Source organism: Pezoporus wallicus, unplaced genomic scaffold (assembly GCF_028554395.1).
Source record: "Pezoporus wallicus isolate ANWC-B61680 ecotype Strahan unplaced genomic scaffold, APGP_CSIRO_Pwel_v1 contig_3952, whole genome shotgun sequence".
In the NCBI taxonomy this organism is placed as follows: Eukaryota; Metazoa; Chordata; class Aves; order Psittaciformes; family Psittacidae; genus Pezoporus; species Pezoporus wallicus.
In genome coordinates this window covers 3,824,263-3,837,646 of record NW_026635034.1, presented here as the reverse complement: position 1 = coordinate 3,837,646, position 13,384 = coordinate 3,824,263, and the positions used below count along the sequence as shown (strand labels likewise).

The window sequence follows — 13,384 nt, the reverse complement described above, 5'->3', positions numbered from 1 at the left end:
ACAGTTCAGCTACAGTGTTTACAGCCCAAGTCTAATAGAAAGTCTCCTGTGGCTAGTGTGCTGCTCTCAGGAGTCTGCAAGACATCACCCTCCATGCAAGCTGGTTGGATGCTTCTCCAAAATCAGCCTACACACCTTGGCAGCACAACCTGTCACTAATCCCTAAAAAACAACCTCTTTTGAGAGCTAAAAATAGGTACTATTTTTTTAAAGAACAAATTAATTACTCTTAAATTTCTGCATATTAGAACTATTAAGTCTCTACTTTACAGCTGCCCTCAATTTGGCTTTTCACCCTGATTTACCTGTTTTTGCACACATCAATGGTGGCAGAGACTGGCATATCCAGACAGTGTCTGCAAATGATGTGGTCTGTGAACCTTCTTAAGCCACAGATGGAGGAGCATGAAGGTTGTGTGCAGAGGCTTGTGCCATCAGTTTGTTGCTCACAGATGAGCAACCCCGGCTGGAACAAAAGCATCCAGCGTAACCGAATGCCACAGGATAAGTAGATGGGTATTTCAGCAAATCAAATTCAGATCTCTTTCCCCTGTTAAAGCTGTCTTTTTTCCAACAGTCATGTTGGAAAGGTGCTGAGGTCTTCATACTGGTTTTTAACACAGCAGAATTTCATACCCTGGAACTCTGCAGAGGAATGGTAAAAATAAAACATAAAATTGCCCTCTCAGCACAACACATTAGTATTGCCCAGCAATCTGGCTGTTTTGTATAGGAGCCTTGCCCATATAAGCACCTTTCACATTTTCAGCAAAAGCATTCATATTTTCAGAAGCATGGATCTAATTCTCTTCCTTTACTACTTTCAGTTTAGCTTTTGTAGTATGGAAAAGGAGCAAGACCTGAGAGCCAAGAATGTTTTCATTGAAATCAGTGTGTTTGCCCCAGTAAGAAACTGCATTGGATCAGTTCAGCACCAGACTACTAATCACTATGAAAAAAACATTTCTGTGAGAATCATCTCCATTAGGGTGATGCCAGCTTCCACTGAACATCTGTGATTTCACCAGAAGATGGATCTGGCCTGCAACAAAACCTCTTCCAGTCCAGCTGCAGGAATATAAGTCAAATCTCTTGGACCTTATAATCTCATTGCAAAATATCACTTTACCTGTTACACATCTTCCCTTACCTTGAGGTGCTTAGAGCCCACTCCCCCAAAAATGTCAAGTATAAAGCTGTTCTAGCTGACCTTTCTGAGCTTGGTTGGAGCATAAGGACCTGGGAGGGAGAAGAATTTCTTATTCCAACTTCAGCTCTGGTTCAATTAGAGCCTCGGTTAAAAGCTCAGGTTGATTTCATTATATCCCAATGGCTCATTTCTTCTTTAGTCTGCTCCCCCTGCCCTTCTACCTGTTATATAGACATACAGAAATCAAGGTGGCCTTAAATTTGTAGTCCCTCCTCAAACAAGGCTCAGACCAAACAGATGCCTCTTTATTTCAATCCAACCATGTACAGTGGAGCCTTCAGTGGCTTTAATCAGCACCATGACACTACAATAAGGATTATAAATTAAAGAACATTTTTGAAACCTGGCCTGGCTTCCTTCTGATAAAAAAGCATAAGTTCAAAAAGGTGAAGAGAAACTCACTGCTCTGTGTTGCTATCATCAGACAATCCCTTTGGCTCAGCAGTCATGGGTTTTATCACACACTCACACACACAGACACAGAGCTCACAAGATAGTAATCAATTCAGCATTTTGCTAAAGCACTTAGAACAGGAACATCTGGATTTGAGATTCAATTGTCCAGAACTAGCTGCCTGATAATTAATATTCCTTCAAATGGCTTTTCTATCAAGGTGTCCCTCCTGATTCACCAGCCATTCCCCTGTGGCTTGGATACACTACTGAGTAGTTGCTCATTCCCCAGCCCAAGCCTTGTGTAGAAAGAGTGGAGACAGACAAGCTGGAGAACTTATGTTTCAGCATTGCCTCAGGCACATTCACCAAGACTGTGTATGAAAAACATCACCTCACTTCAACAGCAACAGTTAAAAACAACACTTGAGGAAATGCTAGAGGAAATTTTCATGGGAATACACTTGTTTTACCTCCATAAGACAAGTGGAAGGAGGATGGAGTCACCATTGTAAGATCACTTTGAGATTCATCTCCAGTTCCAGTGTCTGGATTTTACAACTCTAAAGGGTCACATCCTTCAATGGCCTTTGGACCGTGCTCTGATGCAACTCAGAAATGGATCTTTAACCATCACTAGTCAGGCCAAGCCCTGTATCTCTGTATGCCACACATGTGCAAGTTCAGGCTCTTCAAGCATAAAGTGACGCCTATATAATTGCTGCACTCTTAGATAGCGGTTGCTCCTCCTTGCTGCAGCTCTAAAAGCATGCCCAATTGAATTGCAAATATTTCACTCTTAACCTAAGTGCTGGGCAGCAAGGGGATCCTTTCAGCTGTCTGAAAAATATCTTGTTTCAAAGAAGCCTTGCTTTCTAGTTGCAGGGAAACAAAATAACTAGGCTGGGGGGAATGTGTGGACCCTACATCAAGTAGCAGATGTGTCCATAAAGGTTGACAGATCTATTCTAATACAGATAATCATAGATTCATAGAATAGTTAGGGCTGGAAACATCTAGTTCCAACATGAGCAGGTGGACACCTTCAGCCAAGAAACTCTGGGTACTTCTCAACTTTGAGGTTTTCCACCATTTTCTTACCTTCGTTTTGCCCCAGATCATATCCCCCAGCAGCTCTGCACACTGGTTTAGAGCTCAGTCCCATCTTCACAAGTCTGTCATAGGGCATCTTCAGTGAGCTCTGCCCTGGGGAAGGGCAGGGGAAATCATGTTGCCCACACAATTTGCAAGTACAGCTTTGTCTATTTGATTTCAAGTGCATTTCAAATCTCTTTAAGCTTCCAACAGGGAGAAAGAGATCTGATCCTATACAATCTCATTCACACCTCTTCTCCTACTGCTGTGGAAGCATGATGTAGACTTCTCGGCAAATGTAGCCCTATCCCTCAGGGTCTCTGCATTGCTTGCTTAGCTGAGCCCCATTAAATTATGTTCAAATCACACTAAGAGTAAAATCAGGATGTGCCCCTTGTATACCTGGCTTTTTTATTTATTTGCTTCTAATAGAATTTATCATCCAGAGGAATTTCATTTTTTACAGAGCTGCTTCTTTTTCCCCTCTGCAATTTGGGTCAAATCCTATCACTGAGCTCTGCTAAATTTGTTGCAATATTAGCACTGCTGTCCCCAGCCTGGTGGGGATGTGACAAGTAAACATTGCTGAGCTGTGCTCCAAATCCAAGCTGAGAACAACAGAACTGCTGTGGAAAATAGAATCCTGAGGCATCCTAACCCAGCTCCAGGGAGCCTGAGGCTGGGAGGGGATGAGACAGGCATAGAGCAAGTACTGCCTAGAACTTGGATAGGAAAGGAGGGCTGGAATAGCCTCTGCAAGCTCCACACTTTCAGACACTGACACATACATTTTTCTAGCTGTACTGTTCTCTCTGTTGAGAGATATGTTGGAATCCTCATTCTCAAAATAAAAGCAGACATAGGGCCAGAAAGAAATAGAGGATGACAGTAGAAGGTCAAATGGACAGGGGAGGTAAAATCACAAGGAAATAAAGAGAAATGAGGCTTTTTATTGGGCCTGTTCTGGTGATGCACAGGTGGGAACATGACAAAGGCTGTCCTGACATGTAATTCAGGATGGCTGCTGCTTACAAATGGCTGTGATTCTCCAAAACCTGGCTGGAAAAATGGGCAGTGAGGAGAAGAAAGTGGCCAGGATGCATTGCCTACATGGGCCAAGAGCTTGCATCTTTTGAACAGCAGCAAACCAGCTCAGTCCACCGCAGGGGACATGTCTATAGGCAACAGCACTTCACCAGGGACTTCTACCCCCTACTTACTCTAGAGCAACTACAGTTTTAAACAAGCATTTTCAGCATGGAAAAGGACTCTCAAGTTTACTCCCCCCAAAAGACTCATCAGGCAGCAAATGGGAAGGAAACAGCTCCCTGCAGGAAGAACACCACCCTCCCCCTTTCACATCACCTCATTCCGGCTCTCCCTCCCCAGCCTACCTGGACTCCTTTGCTCTCAAGACTCTGACTTGCCTTGAGAGTCTCAAGACTCTCATGACTGCCTCCTAAGGGACTCTGTCAACCAGTCTCCTAAGTAGATCAGGTCTGCCACCTAGAAGCCCCAGGCAGCAGTTCTGCTGACCCTCCTTCTTTACTTCTCTAAGAATCAAAAACCCCATCATTTTATGGTCACTATGCCCAAGACTGCCTCCAACCATCACATCACACACACCTTGGAGCATAGGCACTCATACTAACCCTGTAGATAATGTTGATAATAACACTCCATGGCACGCATGATCTGGGCTGCTCAGCCTCCCAGCTGAAGAGCTCAATGCAGACCTGGCTGCTGTGTCCTATTTTTAATGTGCGACATAAAAAATAGAAGATGTAATGGGTTTCTGTTTTCAAATAGGCTTCCAACTGTGCCACCTGGCAGTCAAGGAGATGTGGGGGGACAAAACCCAAACAATTAGGTCATAAAAGCTCCAGGAGAAAGCCACCTAGTGTTTGATAACCCAGGTGTCTATTTTGCAATCTGTGGAAATGCTCAGGATTTATTCCTACAACCAACAACTCTCATGCTCCTATATTTATTTTCCATATCAGTTCTAGAGCTGAGACGCATTGGCTTCCTGCCCCTACAGCAGTCTCACACTGGGGGTGATTTGCATCTCTCACACGAAGGATACCCAAGCTGTGGGGTGATTTAGCAGCTAGTGTATTGTGGTCTGTAGCAGAGAGAGAAGATACTTGGCAGTGGAAACAGTACAGAACAGCCAACAAATAGTCTTCTGCCTTTCACAGCCTTTAATGAGCCCTTTGATTCTTACCTGAACAGCAAGGGAACAGACAACCCTCCAACCCCACCAGCACATAACTGACCCCTCTCTGAGAACAAGGAGATGAAACCATAAGCAGTGAGTTACAAACATGGAGTATTTCTGAACTCATTTGTCTGCTTATTGGATCCAGGCCCTATTCCAACCTGCAAATGGGATGTGCTTCACTAGCTTTAAATCACTCAGCAGGTGATAAGTGGTAACGCCTGGAGCATTGAGGTGCCTTCAAAACATAATTGCTTATTAAAATAAAACAACAATTAAGTGGAAGACACAGAACCTTGTGATTTCTGGAAAATGGATCATTTTTTATAATGAATCTCTGAGGTTGTGAGCAGACAAGGTGCAGCCATAAAACAAGGAAGAAAGGCTGAGACCTGAGGACACACTCTGCTCTGGCAGCTGAGGAAGGGAAGAAGTGGCAGGACTTGGAGGACCCATGGAAGGGATGCTCCCACAGCAAAGACATAGCTGCATTTGATGAGCAGAGAACATTCAGGTTTGCACTGAGGGAACAAACTTCAGGCTCAAGAAGCCCAAAACCATGACAACCATGGACATTCCTCACAGTTTTTGATGTCTGAGGTGTCAGGGGATGTTTTATATCCCTACATTCCCCCTTCCTTCCCTTCTTCTAAGCACAGAGACCTGAAGTCTCCATCTCTTCTTCAGGAAAGTTCTGCTAAACCCTGCCTGCCCTAAGAGCTTTGATTAGTCAGAGTAGAAACCACTGCATTAACAGTTCAGAGCGTAAAATCCTGATTGTTTTCATCCTCTTCACCAGTGTGGCTGCATAGTTTTAATCAATGCCTTTGGGCTTAATCCTAATTATTTCACTGCAAACTACAGGAACTACAGGAATAGTTGCGGCTTTAGCTGCCCACCTCCCATTTCATCCTCACTCATTCCTTACAGTGCCATTTGAGGCTATTACTCAGTACTTCAGGTCAGCAGGTGATGAGGGAAACTTACTACCTTTCTGTGCCCCAGCTTCTCATTTGGTGACAAACTCCTGCAAACACTGAGCTGAGAATTGATGAGAAATCATCAGCATAGTTTAGGTCCTAAACTTCCAGATTTGGCCACTCCTTGCAGATATAATCCCACAGCAGAGCAGCAGGGATGGACAAGTGTTACCATAGACCCTCCAGACACATGTCTTGTTTCACAAGTTCACCATTGACAGTAACAGGGAGCTGGTGTTAACACACAGGGGGCTGTCCCATATACCAGACTAAGATGTCTGTCTGTCTTGAAAGTATCTTATTTTAATGCAATCCCAGGTACTATATTACAAAATTACTGTGAGGGTGCTGAGGCACTGGCACAGGTTGCCCAAAGAAGCAGTAAATGCTCCATCTTTGTCAGTGTTCAAGGCCAGGCTGGGCAGAGCCTGGGGCAACATGGTCTAGTGTGAGGTGTGATTATGGCAGGGGGTTTGGGACTAGATGATCATAAGGTCCTTTCCAACCCAAACCATTCTATGATCCCATGACTACCAAGTGTTAATTGGTTCTTTGTTAAGAACCTCAGCAGAGGGTCAAGGCTGGAATGGGCAATGGAGAAGTCGTCTCCAGAGAGAACTTCCTACCCTCCCCTTCCTGGCCAGGGAAAGGAGAAAACCAGATTGTCTGCCCTATAGCTATCCCCAGAGCTCCCCATATTGGCAAGGGGTGCCAGACAATTTTGGCTTCTAAACATTTCCACATTAAAATTGACTGCCAGCACTTCAGCGGATCTCCGGCCTCAGCAAGCAGGAAGGAGGCAGCAAGCAGCTAAATGCAGAGGCTATTTTTAACCTGGGCTCATTTCTTAGGGAAGAAATTATTCATAACCTGTATGCACGCAGTGCATCAGAAACAAGGCAAGCTTGGCTGAAAACACTCCTTAATGGAACAGCCATCTCCCCACTTTCTGCACTGGAAAGCAAGGTCTCTTCTTGCTGTCTTACAAGAGATTGCAGGGAAACATTAAAGGTGTGAGATTACCTTTTTCATGCACACCTGTGCAGTGGTAGGAGAGGAAACAAGCTTTGAGACAGGTCATAGTTGTGGCACTAGCTGCCTATCTGCCATTTCATCCTCACTCATGCTTAGAGCCACTCTTACAGCTTTTCTTGCAGCTCCTACTTCTGTTCCCTCCAGCCACACTGTTAACAAGCTGGGTCCTGCACCCTTCTGAGAGGTTCTCTTCTGAAACAGACTTTAGCTTAGCCTAAGACAATTCATATTTCTTTCCAGTCTTCTCTACACAGGAAAATGCAGGTTTCCTGAGCTTGGAAACCCTTTTCTTGCAGCCCTCTTGCTTCTCCTAGCACTTCCATCCTTTGCCATAACCAGTGGTCAAACGTTTCTTGCCCAGCAAGGGCCCAGATCCCTTTGAACTGCAGTCCTGATAACTGGGTTTGGCAGGCAATATTTGTCTGTAAGACCTTTCTCATCTTTTTGATTTCACTTTTATAAAGTACATGCTCAAGGATTTCAACCCTGAAGGTAAAAAACAAGACGATTATGATCATGCCGTCTGACCTCTCACTTACCTGTGGACGTAAAAATTCACCCAGTAGTTCTTTACTGAGATCAGGAACTCCTAGTTGAGCTGGATTGCCTCCTTCAGGAAAGTGATCTGAACTCGAGGTATTGGATTTAAGTTACAGAGATCTTGCCACATCCCTTAAGCAACCACTACAGGGGTTCATCATCCCGTTGTTAAAAACATCCACCTTGTTTCCCAATTGGAAATCAATGTTAGACACAGACATTGGAAATTGTTACATCCCTTTCTTCTGTGGTCTAAAAAGGCCCTTAACATTCAGTATTGAGGGTTTTTTCCCCTGAACTGTGAACAAGCTACTCCTAACTTCTATGTGGTATGCCAGCTTTACAGCAGAATACACACAACAGATAAACAGCAGGTCTAAAATACACTGGTTCAGCATCAGTCTCAGCCAGAGCAGTTTGACTTTTCAATGGTTTTCTGATTGGAGAGCCCCATTCCCATGCCTGTCCCTTAAATCAAGTAGCTGCTTTTGTGCCCCTGCATCTCAACCAACTCAGAGGTGGTATGTGCCACTAACCTCATCCTAACAGCTCTTTTGTTCACAATAAGCATAAAGGCCAGAGTAGCAGACCTCCTGCTTTGTTTCAGGTTCCAATAAGCTTACAATACCATTGTTAAAACATTCAGCTCTTTTTAGCTGGAAGTCTTCAGGTCCCTTGAGATGGATGAGTGCACTGGGGAGAAGGGAAGAAAACAGAAAGAGGTAAAGCTCAGCAGCCAGCCAAAATACTTGGGCTCTGAGCTTAGCTCTCAAACAATTGCAAACCATGTTTTCAATCTGCTACTTAAGGATTCCTGGGACCTACAGACCACTTCTAAGAGCTTGTAACCGGTAGTTAAAAGAGTAAATAGAGCCATAAATTCTTGCAAGAAAATCCATCACGCCACTCTAGTTTTCGGGGGCCACACTCCAAATGGGGATAAAGCCCACTGATTACAGGGCATAGGTACAACTACACAGCTGAAGAGGACCTTGTGCTCCTTTTCCTCCATGACAAAGAGCATCTGCTTCTCAGTGAAAAATCACACCTCAGTTAAGAGAGCATGGACACTCCAGCTATCCCCAGAAAGCAACTAGAAAAATAAATGCACCTGATCATAATGTAGCTTTCACTAGTTGCTCACAGCAGACCAACAGCTCTTACACATAAACCTCTCCCAGCAATAACACTAAAGAGAAAGGAAAACATCACAAGCAATGCAGATGAGACAGTTATTTAAAGGGAATCAAAGCCAGCAACACATCTTACAGCTGAAGTGGGCTAGGGTTTGGGGAGGAGGGAAGAATCAACTCAAAAAAACACAATCAAAGAAGACCCCATCTCCTTGCCCAAGTAACTGAGCCACAGCTCCTCCTGCCTAGGCCTTTCAGCAGAGGAAATTGAAGTGAATGATGAACTGATGCCCAGCAGCAGGGGCGCTTTGCAGAGCTGATGTGTCCCTCTCCCAGACAGCCAAGAGGGCTGCAATTAGCCCTTCTCCCCAAATGTCCTCCATGAACTTCTCACTCCAGCAAGCAGAAATACACCATATATTGGACTTGCTATGGTGTGGGTGGAAGTAGTACAGGTGGGAGGGGTTAACCAGGATATAAATAAAAAGCCTAAATTGTGACAAAGCAAGAATAATAACAATACATCTGCATCATGAGCTCCGATATCTCTGTCTCTTCAAATACTGTGGCTATGCACACCTCCACCTTTCCCACGGCTATGAGTTCTACCCTGTTAGCGTGAAACTTCTTTTCCTAAAGAGAAATATGAGGCAAGTCCTTTTCTTTAATATATTTTTTAAGAAAAAAGACAGAATAATCTTTGTATGAATCCATAAAACATAAACTTTTATTATCCTCCATCTGCTTTCCCACCGGATGGTACATATTTGCCAAGCACCCCTTGGAGGCAAGGGAAAAGAAAGAAAGTTGCCATGAAGAAATCCAAAGTGATAGGAGGATCCTAGGGTAGCTGTTGTAATTTATAATCAGCACATTTAATATGGAACACTAAGGCACAGCTGCTGAGAAAACTTGTCCAATATGCTTCTGCAACAGCAAAAAAGGCCTCTGAGGTCATCTTGGTGCCTACGTTATGCTACAAAGAAATTGTCTAATTGCAGAACCTTGTGCAGTCTTCGGTATTAACCTCTTTTGCTCACAGCCAGCCAAGAAACACAGCTCTTTTGTTTAGAAAGCCTGGAGCAAGATGGATTAATAAATCCACCATGAAGAGTCTTTTATTGTTGATCCTAGATTTATATCAGGAATAATCTGTTTTTTCCCCTGAGCAGAGTACTAGGCCAATGACACAAAGCAGGACTCACCTTAAGACTAATAATGTTTCCAAGCTCTCTTCTTCCATCCAACTTGCCAGTCTGTGCTGCAAAGTCCCTGGCTCATTGTGCAGGGGCTGAACCGGTAAATTCCCCTGGCCGGTGTGTGCTCATGGCTTTAAGATGTTCAATGCCTTATGATTTCAGATCCAGAAGGACCTTGGTCCTGCAGACAAAACGAAAGCAATTTCAAGGAGGGCCCAGGCCAAGGTGTAGAGGAGAGAACAGAGCCCAGAGAGCTTTGCAGTGCTCAGGCAGAACAAATACATCAGAGTCCAGAGCTGTAATCCACCATTTAATCCTTGTGTGCAGGGGACCGGACAGTGGTTCAGGCTGGCTGGCCATGGAAACTATTAGTAAAGCAGCCCAGTGTCTCTGGAGAAGCCAAAAAGCTTGGAAAGTGACTCAGAGAGATGGCTAAGGAGACCTGTGAGCAGGAGTTTCTCCTTGTGGTTTCTAAAGCATCATCATCACAAGCTGAAATGAAACGACTTCTGTCTCAGAAGCCTTGGCTGTATCTGCAACGCTGAGGTTATGTACAAATGGGCCTCAGCTGACAGCCACATCCCAGAGGAAAAAGCAGTGAGAGCTGTAATTGCAATTGTTCAGGGTTTACATGAGGATTTCAGTTCTCAGGGATTCCGCTTTGCTAAGCCTGCATCTCTGAACACTGGGTCTGAAACAGGCATCAACGCTTGCTCATAACTTCCATAACCTGCCTGACATCCACCCAATACCAGAAACCCTTGCTGCCTCCCTTGAAACTTGGCTCAGACAACACAAATCCCAGCTGCAGGCTAAGTGAACATTTTGTGAGCCATTCAGCAAGACTGGCTGGAGTTCCAGTTTGCAGATGATTTGTTTTCTGTGAGAAGAGGCCAGCCAAACTCACCCACAAAACCTGAAGGCTTGCTCAGCTACAGAGATGGTAGAGCTGAAACAGCCGCTCTTTGCCTGAAGTCATGAGAAGTTTGGGATTGCTCAGACAACTGTTGTAACTAGATTTAAGAGCAATCAACTGCCCATAGAAATTGGAGTTTGTAGTTTTAGTTGTAAGCATACTAAATAAATGTAATGAATTGAGTAATCTTGTGTATGTTGGATATTACCATAACAGAGCCCTACAGAAATGTTGTTTCTTAGTAACCTCCCAGAAGCCTCTGCAAGAAAACAGAAGGGCCAATGATTCATGAACACTTGCTAATGCAGATGGTGCTGAGATTGTTAATCAAAGAAAGATAAAAAATTATGGCTGAGCAGGCACCAGTCTGTCCACGAAGCCTTTTCTAATTAAAAGCTAAATGGGCAAGGCAAGGATAAAGCAAAGGGTTCCTAAGGTATTAAATCTTGTCTAATTAGCAATTGTCTAGAACCAGTGTTAGTTTTGATTTGGATGAGTCTGGAAAGCTCCATGTTAACAAAACTATGTTAGAAATGGAAGTTATTCCAAGAGGTCATACCATAGAAAGACTTAACTAGGCTAGTAGGTCAGTTTGGAAGAGTCTAGCTCTTCTCCAGAGCTACTAAGCACTAAGGGGTTCTTTCCTTTTGATCCCTGCCTAGTGCTAAGAGAGGAGACAGTAATGGGACCCAGAGATTTATTTTGATTTTGATTTTTAAATTGGTTTGTGGTCCATGGTTTACTATTTACTTTGCACTTGTGGTCACAGGTCTCAGTTTGTGCCTTCAGAGTCTGCAATCCCCTTACACTCCCAGCCCGGTATTAACTGAGCCTGGGGCTAATTGGCTTCCAAGATCTGGAGTGCCTCAGGCAGTCTGATGTGACTAAAGGTTGTGCTACCACAGAGCTTACACTTGCAGTTAAGTGCACTTACACTTCCTAACTACAAGAGGGTGACATCGTCACACATAGCTCCGCATTAATGCCATGTTAACCAGAAGACATGTTCCCTACCTCAGTTTTCTCATGGTACTTACAAGGCAAGAGAGATTAGACTAAATCTACAAAAGGCACAGATTTTTGAACCTGAACTTTCAAGTTCAGGGAAGAAGGATCCCTGTTTTACCAACACTACTAAAATGTACCTCCTTCCTAACCATTGTAGCAATTGGTTTATTTCAAACTCCAATAATTTATGGAGTAATTCCATGTATTAGCTTTCCTTTTGAAATACAGCTAGAGTCCACACATGAAGTATGTTATGCCTGGGCCATTTTCTCTTATTTCTGGGAGCTGCTATCAATTTTGCCCTGGTAGATATTTGGCTCCATCATACTATAAGAAAAATAATTAAAATGACAAGAGAAAAGCATCTTTAATTCTTCATTTTTGTGAATCAAAACATCCTCATTCGGACGTCACAGCAAAAGTCCCAACACCAAAGTGTCCAGAAGAACAAGGGTCATTTTACAGATATTGGTAAGTGAGAAGGATGAAAACAGGATTTGGTGGAACCGCTTTAGAGAGGATATGAAATCTCCATGTGAAATTTATTAAAGCAAACAATGCATCTATTCTGTAGCTTTTTTAGACATACAGAGGATCAGGTCTTCATCCTCTTTCAAGCTTGTTTCTGCGCTTGAAATTGCACTTGTTATCCACAAAACTAGCTGCAATTACTGTGCTGGAACAGGTGGGGTTGTGAATGACTATATGTCTGCAGACCCAGCCTCATGAAGACTAGATGCAAATGCAGACTGTTTCATTTTGCATGTGAAAAGTGGAATTTTCTATCAGGAAAAGTGAACCTTACTGCCTCACCCAGTAAGTCAGCAGGTTTGGGGTATGAAGTGAGGATCAAAGACTGGATCATCTGTGGCTGCTTCTACTATTGATTGTATAAGCACCTTAAGTGAGTCATTGTTGTCTGTCGTACTTCAGTCTGGACACAAGAACTAGCTCTGTAATTCATGGCAACTTTTAGTTATCCCTGGGGCAACTCTGAAGGAAAGCTGCTGCAATTGTCAGAGTTTGATTTCTCCTTCCTTTCTTGGGTCCCTCCCATGCTTTTGACAAGAAAGGTTGGACCAGATGATTCTTGATGTTCCTTCCAACCTGGTATTCTATAACTAGTTTTCATTTCTCTTTCTTTTCCTTTTTTTTTTTGTGAGGCAGCTGGATCCATGTGCTTTGCTTTCTGCACCACTGCCACAGCTACACATTGCTTGTTTCTGACTTTCTCTGCCTGCTTCCTGGACCTGAAATGGCCCAGATGAACATAGAACCCTCCCTGCAAATTCACCCTGAGCCACCCAGCCTTGATCACAGCTGTGTCTCTGACTGACTTCCTTCTCAGCCAAGCCTTCAGCCTAACAATTCTCCCACCCTTCCCATTACGCCCCACTTGCACATCTAAGGCAACAAGCTTTCAGGTGTGCTGTTTGGATGCCCTTTCCAGATCTAATTACTATATATGTCCCTGCCATGATTGAAGCACAGGTTCATATCCATCATAGCTGTCATTTCCCTTTTTCCAGTTTCTACAGAAACAGCTATTCTTTGCTTTGAATTTTTCCTGCACCAGACTTCCACGTGAGAATGGATTTAGCTGATTTTTCAAACCTAATTCTGTATTTGTTTTGTTTTGTTTTTAAATTATCTA

At 43.7% G+C, this 13,384-nt stretch overlaps 1 long non-coding RNA gene across 1 annotated transcript; it reads right to left on the bottom strand.

Moving 5' to 3' along the window:
• Positions 1–589: 589 nt before the first annotated feature.
• LOC130600672 (uncharacterized) lies at positions 590–8,163 on the bottom strand. The gene is made up of 4 exons (XR_008972515.1): positions 8,011–8,163; positions 7,474–7,559; positions 5,848–5,960; positions 590–645 (listed from the first exon to the last, which is right to left on the bottom strand). It is a non-coding gene; the product is annotated as an uncharacterized LOC130600672 (long non-coding RNA).
• Between the last annotated feature and the right edge of the window lie 5,221 nt (positions 8,164–13,384).